This window comes from Heterodontus francisci, unplaced genomic scaffold (genome assembly GCF_036365525.1).
Source record: "Heterodontus francisci isolate sHetFra1 unplaced genomic scaffold, sHetFra1.hap1 HAP1_SCAFFOLD_737, whole genome shotgun sequence".
Lineage (NCBI taxonomy): Eukaryota > Metazoa > Chordata > Chondrichthyes > Heterodontiformes > Heterodontidae > Heterodontus > Heterodontus francisci.
Window position 1 is genome coordinate 325,218 of NW_027140112.1, and position 18,068 is coordinate 343,285.

At 46.6% G+C, this 18,068-nt stretch overlaps 1 long non-coding RNA gene across 3 annotated transcripts; it reads right to left on the minus strand.

Annotated features, from left to right (window-relative positions):
• Positions 1 to 936: 936 nt before the first annotated feature.
• LOC137358808 (uncharacterized) lies at positions 937 to 17,429 on the minus strand. Of its 3 annotated transcripts, XR_010971322.1 has the most exons (5): positions 17,226 to 17,429; positions 7,176 to 7,299; positions 4,112 to 4,243; positions 3,705 to 3,770; positions 937 to 1,777 (listed from the first exon to the last, which is right to left on the minus strand). It is a non-coding gene; the product is annotated as an uncharacterized lncRNA (long non-coding RNA). The 3 variants fall into 3 exon arrangements; XR_010971321.1 differs by lacking the exon at positions 3,705 to 3,770; XR_010971320.1 differs by having other exon boundaries at positions 3,705 to 4,243.
• Positions 17,430 to 18,068: the final 639 nt, after the last annotated feature.

Consider the following 18,068-nt stretch of genomic DNA (forward strand, 5'->3'; position numbering starts at 1 on the left):
GACCTCATTTACCCTTTCCATCTATGTTAATGGTGCCAACGTGGACCACGACCTCTGGCTGTTGACCTTCCCCCAGATAAATGTCCTGTAGCCGTTCCGTGACATCCTTGATCCTGGCACCAGGGAGGCAACACACCATCCTGGAGTCCAACCTACGGCTGCAGAAAGACTTCTGTGTTCCCCTGACTAATGAATGCCCCATCACGACTGCTCTTCCACTCTTCCTCCTCCCCTCTTGTGCAGCTGAGCCACCTGTGGTGCCAAAAACATGGCTCTGTCTGCACTCCTCTGAGGAACCATCACCCTCACCAGTATCCAAAATGGAAAGCCGATTATCAAGTGAGATCATATCAGGGGACTCCTGCACTACCTGCCTGGTTCTCTTAGACTGTCTGTCGGTTACCCATTCCTTATCCTCTTTCATGCTTCTAACCTGTGGTGTGATCACCTCCCTAAACCTGCTATCCATGTCGTTCTCTGCACAGTGACTCCAGCCACTGCTCGAGATCCAAACCCTAGAGCTCAAGCTTGTGCAGCCGGTGACACTTCCTGCAGATGTGTTTGTCTAGGACACATGGTGCGTCCACGACATCCCACATGTCACAAGCTGTGCTTTGTACTCAGCCAAGCTGCCGTGCCAGACCTTAACTTAACCGACTATTTAGAAGGAGAATATTTGACCAGTTACTCACCAACCAGCTCCTTCCACTGCACAGAAACAAGAACCAAATACTGGAGGACTGAAAAAGTAGAAAAAAAAGGAGCACCTCCTCTCCCCTTCACTGAACTCACCACTCAGCAAACACATACCTCCAGACTCTGTTTACAATCTGCACTCCTTATCAATCTTTTAGTCATTCTTTACTGTTTTTCTATATTCTGTCCAACATTCTGACCTGCCACCCATCTTTGTGCAATTCCATTCCTTTAATTTTGATATTAACTTTAACATTTATAGTAAACCATGGTTAGTGAGTCCTCCCCACTCCGAATCCTGTTCATACTGAGAATCCCAGGGTGGAGAGCTGGGATATCCTGTCTCAAAACACAGTCACAGAGACACAGCATCATTTACAGCACAGAACAAGGCCATTTGGCCCATCAATTCCATGTCAGCTCTCCAGGGAGCAATCCACTCAGTCCCACTGCCCCACATCAGCCCAAAGCCCTGCAAGTTTATTTCTATGATATTTTCCCTCAATCTCCTTTGCTCCAAGGAGAACAACCCCAACTTCTCCAACCTACCCTTGTGAACTCTCTGCTGTGTCAGCAGGTGTGATAACTGAGTGAATCCCTTCCCACACACTGAGCAGGTGAACGGCCTCTCCCCAGTGTGACTGAGTTAATGAATATTCAGCTTTGATGGAGAACCGAATCCCTTCCCACAGTCCCCACATTTCCACGGTTTCTCCATGGTGAGGGTGTCCTTGTGTCTCTCCAGGTTGGATGATCAGTTGAAGCCTCGTTCACACACAGAACACGTGTACAGTTTCTCCCCGCTGTGAATGGTGTGATGTTTTCTCAGGCTGTGTAACTGGTTAAAGCTCTTTCCACAGTCAGTCACTGGAACACTCTCACTCGGGTGTGTGTGTCTCGGTGCTTTTCCAGTCACACTGATGTTTGAAATCTTTTCCCACAGGCAGAACAGACAAACATTTCTCCTTCCACATTCTCAGTCCGATGATATTCAGGTCCTGATGAATCGAGTGTTTCTGTCAGATCTTGATGTGATGCTTGGTTTGAATTTCCCGTCAATAAATACTCCCATTCTAATACCCTGTAAAAGGAGTTTACAAAAGTCAGCATTGTCAGTCCAGGGTAGAAATTCAGAATAGACAGTTCTAGTTTCTATGGAACATTCTTTCCTCTCTTGTTTCCCCCAAACATGTGGTCCATTCAAACTAAAAGAAGCCAAATTAAGCAACAAATTGTAACAGAAGCAAAGGGAACCTTCCCAACTAAACCAGAACATTGCTCCCAGTGTCCACGAGACACTCCGTATCCTGAGGTGTCCACCGGTTGCAGAAGGCCACCCTGGCACAGACAAGACCACGGAAGACAGGGCAGCAGCTAAAGTGACACCCCCACTCCCAACATGGTCCCTGTACATCCTGGACCTACACATTGTTTCTCAGCCTGAGCGAGAGAGAGATGGAGAAGGTGAGAACTGAGTGTTCAAATATACAAACCTGGGTGGGTTTGGGGTGGATGAGGTGAGGGAGAGGAGGGCACTGGGGGGACTGGGGGTTTTGGAAGGGCATGTGATCGAAAGGGCTGTGGGTGTGGGTGGAGTTTTAACCAGGCCCAAGAGCAGGTCCCAGAAAAGATCCTCCAACCTCCCCACCCCACCTCCACACCGAGTGGCCAGAGATTAGGAGAATGGGGTTAAACTGTAACCAAGGCCATTGATAAGGTCACACTAGGCAGACTGGTCATGAAAATAAAAGCAAAGCAGCAAGTTAGAGCCAAAATTGACTCAGAGGCAGGAAGCAAAGGGTAATGGTTGATGAGTGTTTGTGTGACTGGAAGGCTGTTTTCAGTGAGGTTCTGCAGGGATCAGTACTGGGTCCTTTGTTTTTTGTTCTATATATCAATGGTTTGGACTTGAATGTAGGGGGTTTGATTAAAAACTTTGCAGATGATACAAAAACTGACCATGTAGTTGATAATGAAGAAGAAAGCTGTAAACTGCAGGAAGATATCAATGGACTGGTCAGATGGGCAGAATAGTGACAAATGGAATTCAATCCGGACAAGTGTGAGGTAATGTATTTGGAGACAGCCAACAAGGCAAGGGAATACACAATAAATGGTAGGATATTGAGAAGTATAGAGGAACAGAGGGAACTTGGAGTGCATGTTCATAGATCCCTGAATATGGCTGGGCAGGTAGATAAGGCGGAAGGGATACTTGCCTTTATTGGCCAAGGCAGAGAACATAAGAGCATGGAGGTTACTCTGGAAATGTATAAACCACTGGTTAGAACACAGCTGGAGGACTGTGTACAGTTCTGGTCACTGCACTGTAGGAAAGATGTGGCTATATTAGAGAGGGTACAGAAGAGATTTACGAGGATGTTGTCTGGATTGGAGAATTTTCGTTCTGAGGAAATATTGGATAGGTGAGGGTTGTTTTTTTTGGAACAGAGGAGGCTGAGGGGAGACCGAATTGAAGTGTAGAAAATGATGATGGGTCGAAATAGAGTGGTTAGGAAGGACCTATTCCCCTTGGTTGAGGGGCCCATAACCAGGGGCATCGATTTATGGTAAGAGGTAGGAAATTTAAAAGGGATTTGAGGGGAAATGTTTTCAACCAGAGGGCAGTGGGGATCTACAACTCACTGCCTGGGAGGGTGGTAGAGGCAGAAACCTTCAAAACAATTAGTGCCCTAACCTACAAGTGTATTATTACGACCAACCGCTCAAGTCAAAGCCCCCCAATCAAAATATACAGTTTTGATAGTGGTGGGAGAAACACACTGTTGATTCAGTCCTGTCCCTCACAGATCGCCTGACATTTTAAACATTCCAAATTAAGGAAAGATCCAGCCAAATTGTACCATCTATTAACCCCCGAATAAGGCAAACCAAACCAGGTGTCTTTAGATCAACGAATTAAGTGTTTAATTCGAAAAACTAACTTCTTAAACACTACTAACATATAAACATTTTAAACAGAAAAAATAGTGTCTTTGCATATTTACGCTCCTGCTGAAGTGAAATCGTCCTAAGTGGAATAGTCCAAGGTTGCTTGAAGTCCTTCCAGCCGTCTGATTGGGGGTGGGGGGGGAGGTGGTGGGGGGAGAAAATAAAACAGTAGAGCAGTTCATAGTCTAGTTCAGCAGTTGAATTGATGCTGTTCTTCTCCAGCGATAAATTTCAACAATTACAGTTCAGTAGTTAAAGGAATTGGTTATCTTCTTTTATGAAATTAATCTGACTTGATATAAAAAAAATTTTGAGAGTATAATAATTAGGGTCTAAATAAACCAATAGAGAGCTCTCTTTTCCTTCAGTATATGCTGGATGATCATCTGTGTCTGTCTCTGTTAACGGTGTCTCAAATGCTAGTTTTTCAACCAGTTTCAAATGTCAATTGGAAACAATGTACCTCTCGATCTTCAGACTCTGAGTGGCTGTATCCTGGGGCAACGAGAATACATTCTTTGACTCAGTCTCTGGAGCTTGTTGCCTTAAAGCAGTACTGTTCCTTTTCCAGCCTTAAAGGCACACTGCATTCTTCCTAGAAAAAAAATACAGGATCATAACACGATGGACCAACAGCTGGAAAGAAGGATTAGGCTGGATGGCTCAGCCAGCGAGGGCACGCTGGGCCGAATGGCCTCCTTCCGTACTGTAAATTTCCAGGATTCTAAGTTGAGGAGCAGCCCATTCAGGTAATGATACAGGGGCTGTAACCTCTCACACTGAATATATACATGGCCCATGGACTCTTCAAGGCTGCAAACATCACATGCAGCCTGAGAGTGGGTGAAGCTGCTTAAAACCCTATTGTCCAGGATGCCCCATCTCCTGGGCACTCGGACCCAGTTGGAAACAGAATTTGTCAGGTCCTGTTTGCTCTCTGTGCCCTCACCAAGATGGCTGTGCTTGCACCCTGACCCCGCCCTGTCCAAGAAAGCGGCCAGTGACCCCTCTCCCCCGGACCTGTCACCATGAGGTAAACACGGGGCCTCTTGGCCGACCAGTCCACCCAAGGCTCCAATTCCTCCCCTGTCCCCACATCTCCTCTCACCTCCCGAGCCACCTGGTCCATCTCAGTCCATCTCCATTACCTACGCTGGACATGCTCAGTGCACAGTTCGATCCCACGCCAATGCACTCAGCCCCTGTGGTCATTGAAAAGGGACTGACCCTTATCACGGGAGTCCTGGGTAATGAATCCTGCACTGAAAGCTCCAAATATTGAATGGATGATTTTGTGTCATCCCATTGAGATCAGGGTCAGAGAGACAATGGAGAAAATTATTAAATAAATTATACAGAAACCCGAGTGCCCGGGACATCAACTATAGTGTGAAGTACACTGGGAATTCTGTTCTTCACCCACATTTGGACTCAGGAATTAGAGGGATGTTTTCATAACTTGTAGTTGACACCAAACTGGATGATAGAACTAATAATGAGGAGGAGTGCATTGAAATCCAGGAAGACAGAAACAGGCTGGCAGACTGGACAGATAAATGGGAAATGAAATTCAACATAGTGAAATGTGAACTGGTTCATTGTGGGAGGAGGAATAAGGAGGCCAGTTATTGGTTAGAATGTAAGAAAGTAAATGGAGCAGAGGAGCAAAGAGATCTGGGAACAGAGTCACATAAATCACTAAAAGGAGCAACACAAGTGGATAAGAGAGCAAAGAAAGAGTTGATGTTCTTTTCTAGAGGAAGACAATGTAACAGCAGGGAGGGAATGTTAAATTTATAGAGAACCTCACTAAGAAGGACTGTGAGCAGTTCTGGTCTCCAGATTAAAAAAGGATATTGAAGACTGAAGAAAGTGCAGAATAGATTTACAAAGATGTCACCAGAGAGGATGTTACTATCCAGCAAGATTGAGCAGGCTGGGGATCCTTTCTCTGGAAAAGAGAAGACTAGGAGGAGATCTGATAGAGGTCTTTAAAATTATCAGTCAGTCAGAACAAGGGGGCAGCAATATAATACAGACATTAACAGGTCAAATAGAGAACTTAGGAGGAATTTCTCTACTCAGAGAGTGGTGAGAATGTGGAACTCACTGCCATGTGGAGTGGTTGAAGGTGATAACAATGATGTGTTTAAGGGGAGGCTCAATACATTTATGAGGGAGAAGGGAATAGAGGGATATGGGGACAGAGTGGGACAAGGTAATCAGATTGGGAGGAGGCTCATGTGGATTATAAACAGCAGCACAGACTAGTGGGGCTGAACGGCCTGTTTCTGGGCTGTAATTCTGTGTACATTCAGCCTGGGTGGATTAATGCTCAGGTTCACTGGGCCCAGGGGTGGATTAATGAAAGTTATGGCTCTAAGTTTTAGACGATGCTGCCGAGTATTGCAGGTGATGGAGAAGAGTTTCTCTCTCTCTACCCTATCAGTTTCAATTAATATCTTGAAAACTTTGATTAAATCACCCCTTAATCTTCTGAATTCCAGGGACTACAACCCTCACAGTGAGGTGAATCATTCTGGCAGAAGGAATAGGGAGAGGCAACATACACTTAATGGTACAGTTCTAAAGAGTTTGCAGGGATAGAGGGACCTGAGGGTTCATGTGCAGAGATCACTGAAAGTGGAAGGATGTATTGAGGGAACAGCTGGCAAAGCAAATGGGATCTTGGGCCTCATAAATAGAGGTATTGAACACAAAAGGAAGGAAGTGATGCTGAACATTTATAAAGCTCTGGTTCGGCCACAACTAGAGTATTGCATCCAGTTCTGGTCACCACACTTTCGGAAGGATGTGAAGGTCCTTGAGAGGGTGCAGAGATTTATCAGAATGGTTCCTGAGATGAGAGAATTTAACTACAAGGTTAGGTTGGAGGAGCTGGTGTTGTTCTCCTTGGAGCAAAGGAGATTGAGGGGAGATCTGATAGAGGTGTTGAAAATGATGACAGGTTTAGATAAGGCAGACCAAGAAAAGCTGTTCCCATTAGCTGATGATACAAGGATTAGTGGACACAGATTCAGGTTTTGAGATACAGGAGGGATGTGAGGAAGCAGTTTATTTACACAGTGAGTGGTAATGACCTGGAACTCACTGCCTACGAGGGTGGTGGAAGTGGAGACGATCAATGATTACAAAAGGAAATTAGATGGACACTTGAGGGAAATAAACCTGCAGGACTACGGGGATAGAGTGGGTGAATGGGACTGACTGGATTGTTCTACAGAGAGCTGGGATGGAATCAAAAAGATCAATGTCCTCCTTCTGTGCTGTAATGACTCTGATTCATTTGTGTAATCTCTCCTCGTAATTTAACCCTTGGAGTCCAGGTATCATTCAGGTAAATCTACACTGCACTCCCTCCAAGGCCATTATATCCTTCCGAAGGTGTGGTGCCCAGAACTGAACACAATACTCCAGGTGTGGTCTAACCAGGGCTTTGTGTATCTCAGTGCTTTTCCACTCTCACTGATACCTGAAATCTTTTCCCATAGACAGAACAGACAAACCTTTCTCCTTCCACATTCAAAGGCCGATGATATTCAGGTCCTGATGTATCAAGTGACTCTGTCAGATCTTGATGTGATGTTTGGCTCGAGATTCCCCATCTGCATATCCCCTGCTTCTCAGCCCCTGTAAAAGGAGTTTACAAAAACCATCACTGTCAGTCCAGGATAGAAATTCACAACATTCTCTCCTCCTGCTTCCTGGCCCAGGATGACTGTGCATGCACCCTGCTGTACATTGTCCTGAGGGAGGCCACACACCAGCCTGGATTCACGTCTGCGGCTGCAGAAACGCCTGTGTATTCCCCTATCAAATCTCCTATCACTATTGCTCAGTCAGTCAGCTTTGTGACCCTCTGTGAAGCTGATCCAACGGTGCTGCCATGGCCTTGACTCTGGCTGCACTCCTTAGATGAACCATCACTTTCATCAGTATTCAGAACTGAATACTGGTTGGAGAGTGAGATGCACTCAGGGGTCTCCTGCATTCCCTGCCTGTTTCTTCTTGACTGTCAGTTGGCCACCCATTGCCTCTCTCCCTGCATACTCTTAAGCTGCAGGGTGACCATATCTATAAACGTGCTATCCACAAATCTCTCACCTCATGGATGCACCGCAGTGACACCAGCTGCAGTTCATGCTCCGAAAACCGGAGTTCGAGCTGCTGCAACTTGTTTTATCTTCATCCATGTGATGTGGGTGTTGCTGGCTCGGCCAGTATTTATTGCCCATCCCAAACTGCCCTTGACAACTGAGAGGCTCGCTCGGCCATTTCAGAGGGCATTTCAGAGTCAGCCACATTGCTGTGGATCTGGAGTCACATGTCGGCCAGACCAGGTAAGGACAGCAGATTTCCCATCTCATGAACCAGATGGCTTTTTAATTGCAGATTTATTAATTGAATTTAAATGTCACCATCTGCCGTGGTGGGAATCGAACCCATGTTCCAGTGACATTACCCCGATGTCACCACCTCCCCCAATGATACCTCCTACACAAATGGTTATCTGGAGTTGGCACATTACACAGGATGTGCACTCCAGAGGTCAGAGCAGCCCCACCATTGGCAGGAATTTGGGACTTGTAACTGCAAAGGCTTTTGTCATCAAAAAGGACTGTGTAATGTATCAGTGTGGTGTGAGATAGTCAAGTGTTGAATAAGTAAATATCTTTGTAAATAGCTGTCACCACAATTTACAATCAAAGTGCTATTTAGATAATTGTGGATTTCTTTTAGTTTAGTTATTAGAACAAAAGACTTAAAATGTGAAATCTTGTCTAATTTATTAGTGTGGTCTGGGGATTCATATCTCATTTTTCATATTGACAATCTGTGAGGTCGGAACAACTGGAAAGTGGGATCAACAGATACAATGGGCAGAATGGCCTCCTCCTGTGCTGTAAATAGAGTCAGAGAGTTATACAGCACAGAAACAGGCCCTTCGGCCCATCGTGTCCGTGCCGGCCATCAAGCACCTAACTATTCTAATCCCATTTTCCAGCACTTGGCCCATAGTCTTGTATGCTATGGTGTTTCAAGTGCTCATCTAAATACATGGTTAAATGTTGTGAGGGTTCCGGCCTCTACCACCTCTTCAGGCAGTGCTTTTCAGATTCCAACCACCCTCTGGGTGAAACTTGTTTTTTCCCACAAATCCTCTCTAAACCTCCTGCCCCTTACCTTAAAATCAATGTCTCCTGGTTATTGACACCTCCACGAAGGGAAAAAGTTTCTTCCTATCGAACCTATCAATGCCCCTCATAAATTTGAATACCTCAATCATATCCCCCTTCAGCCTTCTCTGCTCTAACGAAAACAACCCCAGCCTTTTCAGTCTCTCTTCATACCTGAAATGCTCCAGCCCAGGCAACATCCTGGTGAATCTCCACTGCACCCTCTCCAGTGCAATCACATCCTTCCTATTGTGTGGTGCCTAGAACTGTACACAGTACTCCAGCTGTGGCCTAACTCGCGTTTTATAAAAGCTCCACCATAACCTCCCTGCTCTTATATTCTATGCCTCAGCTGATAAAGGCAAGTATCCCATATGCCTTCCAAACCACCTTATCTACCTGTGCTGCTGCCTTCAGTGATCTATGGACAAGTACACCAAGGCCCCTCTGACCTTCATTACTTCCTAGGGTCCTCCCATCCATTGTATATTCCCTTGCCTTGATAGTCCTCCCAAAATGCATCACCTCACATTTCTCAGGATTAAATTCCATTTGCCACTGCTCTGCCCATCTATATCGTCCTGTAATCTAAGGCTTTCCTCCTCACTATTTACGACACCACCAATTTTCATGTCAACTGCGAATTTGCTGATCATACCTCCTATATTCACATCTGAATCATTAATGTACACTACAAACAGTAAGGGTCCCAGTACCGAACCCTGCGGCACACCACTGATCTCAGGTTTCCACTCGCAAAAACAACCCTCGACCATCACCCTCTGCCTCCTGCCACTAAGCCAATTTTGGATCCAATTTGCCAAATTGCCCTGGATCCCATGGGCTCTGACCTTCTTAACCACTCTCCCAAGTGGGATCTTATCAAAAGCTGACTGAAATCCATGCAGACTACATCAACTGCTTTACCCTCATCTACACACCTAATCACTGCCTTGAAAAATTCAATCAGGTTAGTTAGACACGATCTCCCCCTGACAAAGCCATGTTGACTATCCCTGATTAATCCCTGCCTCTCCAACTGGAGATTAATCCTGTCCCTCAGAACTTTTTCCAATATTTTCCCAACCACTGATGTTGGACTCACTGGCCTGTAAGTACCTGGTTTATCCCTGCTACCCGTCTTGATAATGGCACCACATTCGTAGTCCTCCAGTCCTCTGGTACCTCTCCTGTGACCAGAGAGGATCTGAAAATTTATGTCAGAGCCCCTGCTATCTCCTCCCTTGCCTCACATAACAGCCTGGGATACATCTCATCTGGGACTGGGGATTTATCCACTTTTAAGCCCGCTAAAACAGCTAATACTTCCTCACTTTCAATGCTAATATGTTCAAGTGTATCACAATCCCCCTCCCTGATCTCTACACCTGCATCATCCTTCTCCATAGTGAACAGATGCAAAGTAATCATTTAAAACCTCACCTATGTCCTCCGGCTCCACACACAGATTGGCACTTTGGTCCCTAATGGGCCCCACTCTTTCACTGGTTATCCTCTTGCCCTTAATATACTTAGAAAATGCCTTCGCATTTTCCTTGATCTTGCCCGCCAGTGTTTTTTCATGCCCCATCTTTGCTCTCCTAATTACTTTTTTTTGTACCCCCCCCCCCCCCCCCGCCGCCACCCCACTACACTTTCTATACTCCTCCAGGTCCTCTGCTGTTTTCAGCACTTTGAATCTGGTATAAGCCTCCTTTTTTTTCCTGATCCAATCTTCTATATCCCTTGACATCCAGGGTTCCCTGGACATGTTGGTCCTACCCTTCACTTTTACGGGTACATGTTGCCTCTGAACCCTCACTATTTCCTCTTTGAATGACTCCCACTGGTCTGATGCAGACTTTCCTACAAGTTGCTGCTCCCAGTCCACTTTGGCCAGATCCTGTTTTATCATATTGAAATCGGCCTTCCCCCAATTCAGTACTTTTATTTCCAGCCCGCCTTTGTCTTTTTCTTAGAGTTATGGTCACTATCCCCGAAATGCACCCCCACTGACACTTCTACCACTTGTCCAGCATCATTCCCTAGGATTAGGTCCAGTACTGCGCCTTTTCGTGTTGCACTTTCTCGGTACTGGCTCAAAAAAGTCTCCTGTATATATTTTAAGAATTCCGCCCCCTTTAAGTCTTTTACACTCAGACCATCCCAGTTGATATCAGGTTAGTTGAAATCCCCTAATATTATTACTCCATTATTTTTACACCTCTCTGAGATTTACCTACATATCTGCTCCTCTATCTCTCCCTGACTGTTTGGAGGCCTGTAGTACACTCCCAGCCAAGTGATTGCCCCCTTTTTGTTTTTAAGTTCTACTCATCTGGCCTCATGTGAAGAACCTTCTCAGATATCATCCCTCCTTACAGCAGTAATTGACTCCTTGATCAACAGAGCAATGCGACCTCCTCTTTTATCCCTTCTCCTGTCACACCTGAAGATTCTATAGCCTGGAATATTGAGCTGCCAGTCCTGCCCTTCTCTCAACCATCTCTGTGATAGCAACTATATCATAATCACATGTGCTAATCAACGCCCTCAATTCATCTGTCATGCATTAAAATAAATGCAATACAACCTTGCATTTGTCACTTGTGCCTTAACAGGTCTATATTTGCTCTGCCTAACAGACTGACTCAGTTTCTCTTCTATATTTGACTGAGCATCACCCGCTCCTATACCTCCACTCTGTATCCCATTCCTCTGCCAAATGTGTTGAAACTGCCCCCAACAGCACTCGTAAACCTCCCGGCAAGGATGTTCATCCAACTTGTACAGGTCCCACCTTTGCCAGAAACAGACCCAGTGATCCAGGAAGCTAAAGCCCTCCCTCCTGCACCATCTCTTCAGCCACGCATTCATTTGCTCTTTCCTCCTATTCCTATACTCACTAGCATGTGGCACTGGAGTAATCCAGAGATTACAACCTTTGAGGTCCTGCTTTTTAATCTGCTACCTGGCTCCCTCAATTATTGTTTCAGGTCCTCATCCTCTTTTTACCTCCGTCATTGGTACCAATGTGTTCCACGATCTCTGACTGTTCACCCCCCCTTCAGAATGTCTTGCAGCCATTCCGTGACTAACTTGACCCAAGCACCAGGGAGGCAACATACCATCCTGAAGTCACGTTTGTGGCCACAGAAATGCCTATCTGTATCCCTAACGATAGAATCCATTATCAGTATAGTTCTTCCAGTCCTTTTCCTCCCCTGCTGTGCAGCAGAGCCATGCGTGGTAACACTAACTTGGCTGTTGCTGCTTTCCCCTGGGAGGTCATTCCCCCCAACAGTATCCAAAGTGGTCTATCTGTTTGAGAGGGGGATGGCCACAGGGGACTCCTGCACTACCTGCCTGTGCCTACTACTCCATCTGGTGGTCACCCATCTCATTTCTGCCTGTGCAGCCATTACCTGCAGTGTGACCACCTCTCTAAATGTGCTATCCACAACGTCCTCAGCATCGCGGATGCTCCACAGTGAATCCACCTGCAGCCCCAGCTCCATAATGCGGGTAGTCAGTAGCTGCAGCTGGATCCACTTCCTGCACACATGGTCGTCAGGGACACTGGAAGCATCCCTGATTTCCCAAATAGCGCAGGAGGAGCATATCACGGGGCTGAGCTCTCCTGCCATGCCTTACCTTTAGATTGATTAGTTACTCCCTTTAAAAGATATTAATTACACTGGAGGCTTGTTCTACTCCAAACACTACCCACGACAATCTAAATTACTCGAATTGAAAAAAAACACACTCTTAGTACTCACTTTATCAGTCGAGGTCTTTTTTCAAACAAAAAACAACTTTCCCCTTATTTTTTAAAGCTAATTAAATTGACTAACAGTTGTTAATTACCCAACCAATCACAAACAAAGAACAAAGAACAATTCAGCACAGGAACAGGCCATTCGGCCCTCCAAGCCTGCGTCAATCTTGATGCCTGCCGAAACTAACATCTTCTGCACTTCCGGGGCCCATATCGCTCTATTCCCTTCCTATTCATATATTTGTCAAGATGTCTCTTAGACGTCGCTATCGTATCTGCTTCCACCACCTCCCCTGGCAGCAAGTTCCAGGCACTCACCACCCTCTGTGTAAAGAACTTGCCTCACACATCCCCTCTAAACTTTGCCCCTTGCACTTCAAACCTATGTTCCCTAGTAACTGACTCTTCCACCCTGAGAAAAAGCTTCTGACTATCCACTCTGTCCATGTCGCTCATAACTTTGTAAACCTCTATCATGTCGCCCCTCCACCTCCATTGTTCCAGTGAAAACAATCCGAGTTTTTCCAACCTCTCCTCATAGCTAATGCCCTCCAGACCAGGCAACATCCTGGTAAACCTCCTCTGTACCCTCTCCAAAGCCTCCACGTCCTTCTGGTAGTGTGGTGACCAGAATTGCACGCAATATTCTAAGTGTGGCCAAACTAAAGTTCTGTACAGCTGCAGCATGACTTGCCAATTTTTATACTCTATGCCCCGACCGATGAAGGCAAGCATGCCGTATGCCTACTTGACTGCCTTATCCACCTGCGTTGCCACTTTCAGTGACCTGTGGACCTGTACGCCCAGATCTCTCTGCCTGTCAATACTCCTAAGGGTTCTGCCATTTACTGTATACCTCCCACCTGCATTAGACCTTCCAAAATGTATTACCTCACATTTGTCCTGATTAAACTCCATCTGCCATTTCTCCGCACAAGTCTCCAACTGATCTATATCCTGCTGTATCCTCAGACAATCATCATTATCCGCAACTCCACCAACCTTTGTGTCGTCCGCAAACTTACTAATCAGACCAGCTACATTTTCCTCCAAATCATTTATATATACTACAAACAGCAAAGGTCCCAGCACTGATCCCTGCGGAACACCACTAGTCACATCCCTCCATTCAGAAAAACACCCATCCACTGTTACCCTCTGTCTTCTGTGACTGAGCCAGTTCCGCATCCATCTTGCCAGTTCACCTCTGATCCCATGTGACTTCAGCTTTTGCACCAGTCTGCCCTGCGGGACCTTGTCAAAGCCTTTACTAAAGTCCATATAGACAACATCCACCGCCCTTCCCTCATCAATCATCTTCGTCACTTCCTCAAAAAACTCAATCAAATTAGTAAGACACGACCTCCCCTTCACAAAACCATGCTGCCTCTCGCTAATAAATTCGTTTGTTTCCAATGGGAGTAAATCCTGTCCCGAAGAATCCTCTCTAATAATTTCCCTTCCACTGATGTAAGGCTCACCGCCCTATAATTTCCTGGATTATCCTTGCCACCCTTCTTAAACAAAGCAACAACATTGGCTATTCTCCAGTCCTCTGGGACCTCACCTGTAGCCAATGATGATGCAAAGATTTCTGTCAAGGTCCCAGCAATTTCTTCCCTTGCCTCCCTCAGTATTCTGGGGTAGATCCCATCAGGCCCTGGGGACTTATCCACCTTAATGCTTTGCAAGACACCCAACACCTCCTCCTTTTTAATAATGAGATGACTGAGACTATTTGCACTCCCTTCCCTATGCTCATCATCCACCAAGTCCTTCTCCTTGGTGAATACTGATGCAAAGTACTCATTTAGCACCTCACCCATTTCCTCTGGCTCCACGCATAGATTCCATCTCTGTCCTTGAGTGGGCCAACCCTTTGCCTGGTTACCCTCTTGCTCTTTATATATGTCTAAAAAGCCTTGGGATTTTCCTTAATGCTGTTTGCCAATGACTTTTCATGACCCATTTTAGCCCTCCTAACTCCTTGCTTAAGTTCCTTTCTACTGTCTTTATATTCCTCAAGTGCTTCATCTGTTCCTAGCCTTCCAGCCCTTACAAATGCTTCCTTTTTCTTTTTGACTGGGCTCACAATATCCCGTGTTATCCAAGCCTCCCGAAACTTGCCAAACTTGTCTTTCTTCCTCACAGGAACATGCTGGTCCTGGATTCTAATCAGCTGACGTTTGAAAGACTCCCACGTCAGATGTTGATTTACCCTCAAACAGCCGCCCCCAAACTAAATTCGTCGGTTCCTGCCTAATATTGTTATATTTAGCCTTCCCCCAATTTAGCACCTTCACCCGAGGACTACTCTTATCTTTATCCACAAGTACCTTAAAGCTTATGGAATTATGGTCACTGCTCCCGAAATGCTCCCCCACTGAAACTTCGACCAGCTGGCCGGGCTCATTCCCCAATGCCAGGTCCAGAATGGCCCCATCCCTAGTTGGACTATCTACATACTGTTTCAAGAAGCCCTCCTGGATGCTCCTCACAAATTCTGCCCCATCCAAGCCCCTAGCACTAAGTGAGTCCCAGTCAATATTGGGAAAGTTAAAATCACCCACCACTACAACCCTGTTACCTTTACATCTTTCCAAAATCTGTCAACATATCTGCTCCTCTACCTCCCGCTGGCTGTTGGGAGGCCTGCAGTAAACCCCCAACATTGTGACTGCACCCTTCCTATTCCTGAGCTCCACCCATATTGCCTTGCTGTATGATCCCTGAGGTGTCCTCCCGCAGTACAGCTGTGATATTCTCCTTAACCAGTAATGCAACTCCCCCACCCCTTTTACATCCCCCTCTATCCCACCTGAAGCTTCTAAAGCCTGGAACATTTAGCTGCCAATCCTACCCTTCCCTCAACCAAGTCTCTGTAACAGCAACATCATATTTCCAAGTACTAATCCAAGCTCTAAGTTCATCTGCCTTACCTGTTATACTTCTCGCATTGAAACAAATGCACTTCAGCCCATCAGTCCCGCTGTGCTCAGCAACATCTCCCTGCCTGCTCTTCCTCTTCGTCCCACTGGCCTTATTTACTATGTCTTCCTCATTTACTTCACTAGCTGTCCTACTGCTCTGGTTCCCACCTCCCTGCCACACTAGTTTAAACCCTCCCGAATGACACTAGCAAACCTTGCAGCCAGGATATTGGTGCCCTTCCAGTTTAGATGCAACCCGTCTTTCTTGTACAGGTCCCATCTTTCCCTGAAGAGAGCCCAATGGTCCAGATATCTGAAACCCTCCCTTCTACACCAGCTGCTCAGCCACGTGTTTAGCTGCACTATCTTCCGATTTCTAGCCTCACTGGCACGTGGCACAGGGAGTAATCCAGAGATTACAACCCAAGAGGTCCTGTTTTTTAACTTACTATTTAACTCCCTAAACTCCCCCTGCAGGACATCACTCTTCCTGCCTGTGTCATTGGCACCGATGTGTACCACAACCTCTGGCTGTTCACCCTCCCACTTCACAATGCCCTCTGTCCGTTCAGAGACATCCTTGACCCTGGCACCAGGGAGGCAACATACCTTCCTGGAGTCTCTTTCACATCCACAGAAGCGCCTATCTGTGTCCCTGACTATAGAGTCCCCTATAACTATTACTCTTCTGCACTTTGTCCCTCCTTGCTGAACAACAGTGCCAACCGTGGTGCCACTGCTCTGGCTGCTGCTGTTTTCTCCTGATAGGCCACCCCCCCAACAGTATCCAAAACGGTATACTTGTTAGAGAGGGGGATAGCCACAGGGGATTCCTGCACTGACTGCCTGCCCCTTCTAGCGGTCACCCATCTATCTGCCTGCACTTTGGGTGCAACCACTTCTCTTAAACTCCCGTCTGTGACGCTTTCCGTCATCTTGAAAATTTCCCATGATATCACTAAGTCCTTTTTTTCCCTCTTTCGAGTCTCAGCGCATGCCAAGAGGCACAGGGAGCCTGTCGTCGCTCTGGATCAGCTTCCTCACAGGTCCACCATTCGTCGCTCCGCTACCAGATAAGTAAGGGCATTGAGCCCCGCTCTTTATTTATAGCCTGCCATGTTTTATGTTTTCTATTTTCTATTGCACAGGATGTTCACTGCAGAGGTTGCAGCAGCCCTGCAATTGCTCCAGCTATTAGGTAATAAACTTGCTACTACGAGCGGCGCAGTGGTGAGCACCGCAGCCTCACAGCTCCAGCGATTCTGGGTTCTCCCTGTGACCGCGTGGGTTTCTGCTGGGTGCTCCGGTTTCCTCCCAAAGCCAAAGATTTGCAGGTTGATAGGTAAATTGGCGATTGTAAATTGCCCCTAGTGTAGGTAGGTGGTAGGGGAATTGAGGGGATGTGGTAGGAATATGGGATTAATGTAGGATTAATATAAATGGCTGGTTGATGGTCGGCACAGACTCGGTGTATCTCTAAATAAATAAATAATAAACCTCAATACTTAAAAATAAAAGACTACTCACCGGCTACTCACGTCCCTTCTATTGGTGTCAGTTAAATCTCAGGAAGCTGCCCCTTATTCTGATGAAAACTGGAATGTTTAATTTCCAGCTCCTTGGACAAACTTCCGAACTTTGGAGAAAGGGAAACAAAGTTACAAAACTTACCAGCCAATCAACTCACAAGCTTCCTGACTCGGAGGAAACGGGAGAAGAAACTGAGAAGTGGCGGCTCGGATAGAGAAGTCGCTGCACCATCACTTCAATGCGGCCCCTCCCTTCCCCCGGGATTCTCGCCGCACGTCCGCCGAACCCGGCGGCTCTGATTCAGGACCTGAGAGCCGTTGAAACTCGGTGTTTCCGAGGCTGCGCTCAGCTTCCGGGAGCGGCACCGCGCATGCTCCGCGGAGACAAGCGGACTCCGTGGGGCAGAGCCTTCTGACGCCTGCGTGTTGCTGTTCTTGGGGTGGAGATAGGTCGTATTTTTGCGCGCGGTGCATTCTGGGCCGTATAGGCTGCCATTTACCAGTCGGGGAATGGACGGGTAGTTCATGGTTCATACTCAGAAAAATAAAATGGTATAAAGCAGCAAACATATATTAATGGCGCGTTTGCTAGCAACGTAACCAAATAGGTGCTGCATCACTGGTACATGCGCAAATGCATCGACTGAAACGTGACTGTGCCTCAGGCAGCTGCCAGGAGTAAAGATGGCGCTGCTGAACTTGACACAAAACACGACTGAAATCCAAACCGCCTCAATGGTCGCATCCAGGTCCCTGCTCCCTCCCATGATCTTCGCTTCAATCACCGCATTCAGTTTCATGTTCAATCACAGCTTTCCCACTCCCTTCCAGCGCTTATATTGGGAAGTTCAATGGCGGGGCTTCAACCCAACATTATCGGCGTTAAAAAAAAATGTTCACGGTTCACGGCTCACGGCATTGGAGTCGAAGCATGCGCAGTGCCGAACTGCTTTTCGCGGAAGCGCAATGCCAAGCAGTGTGAGTG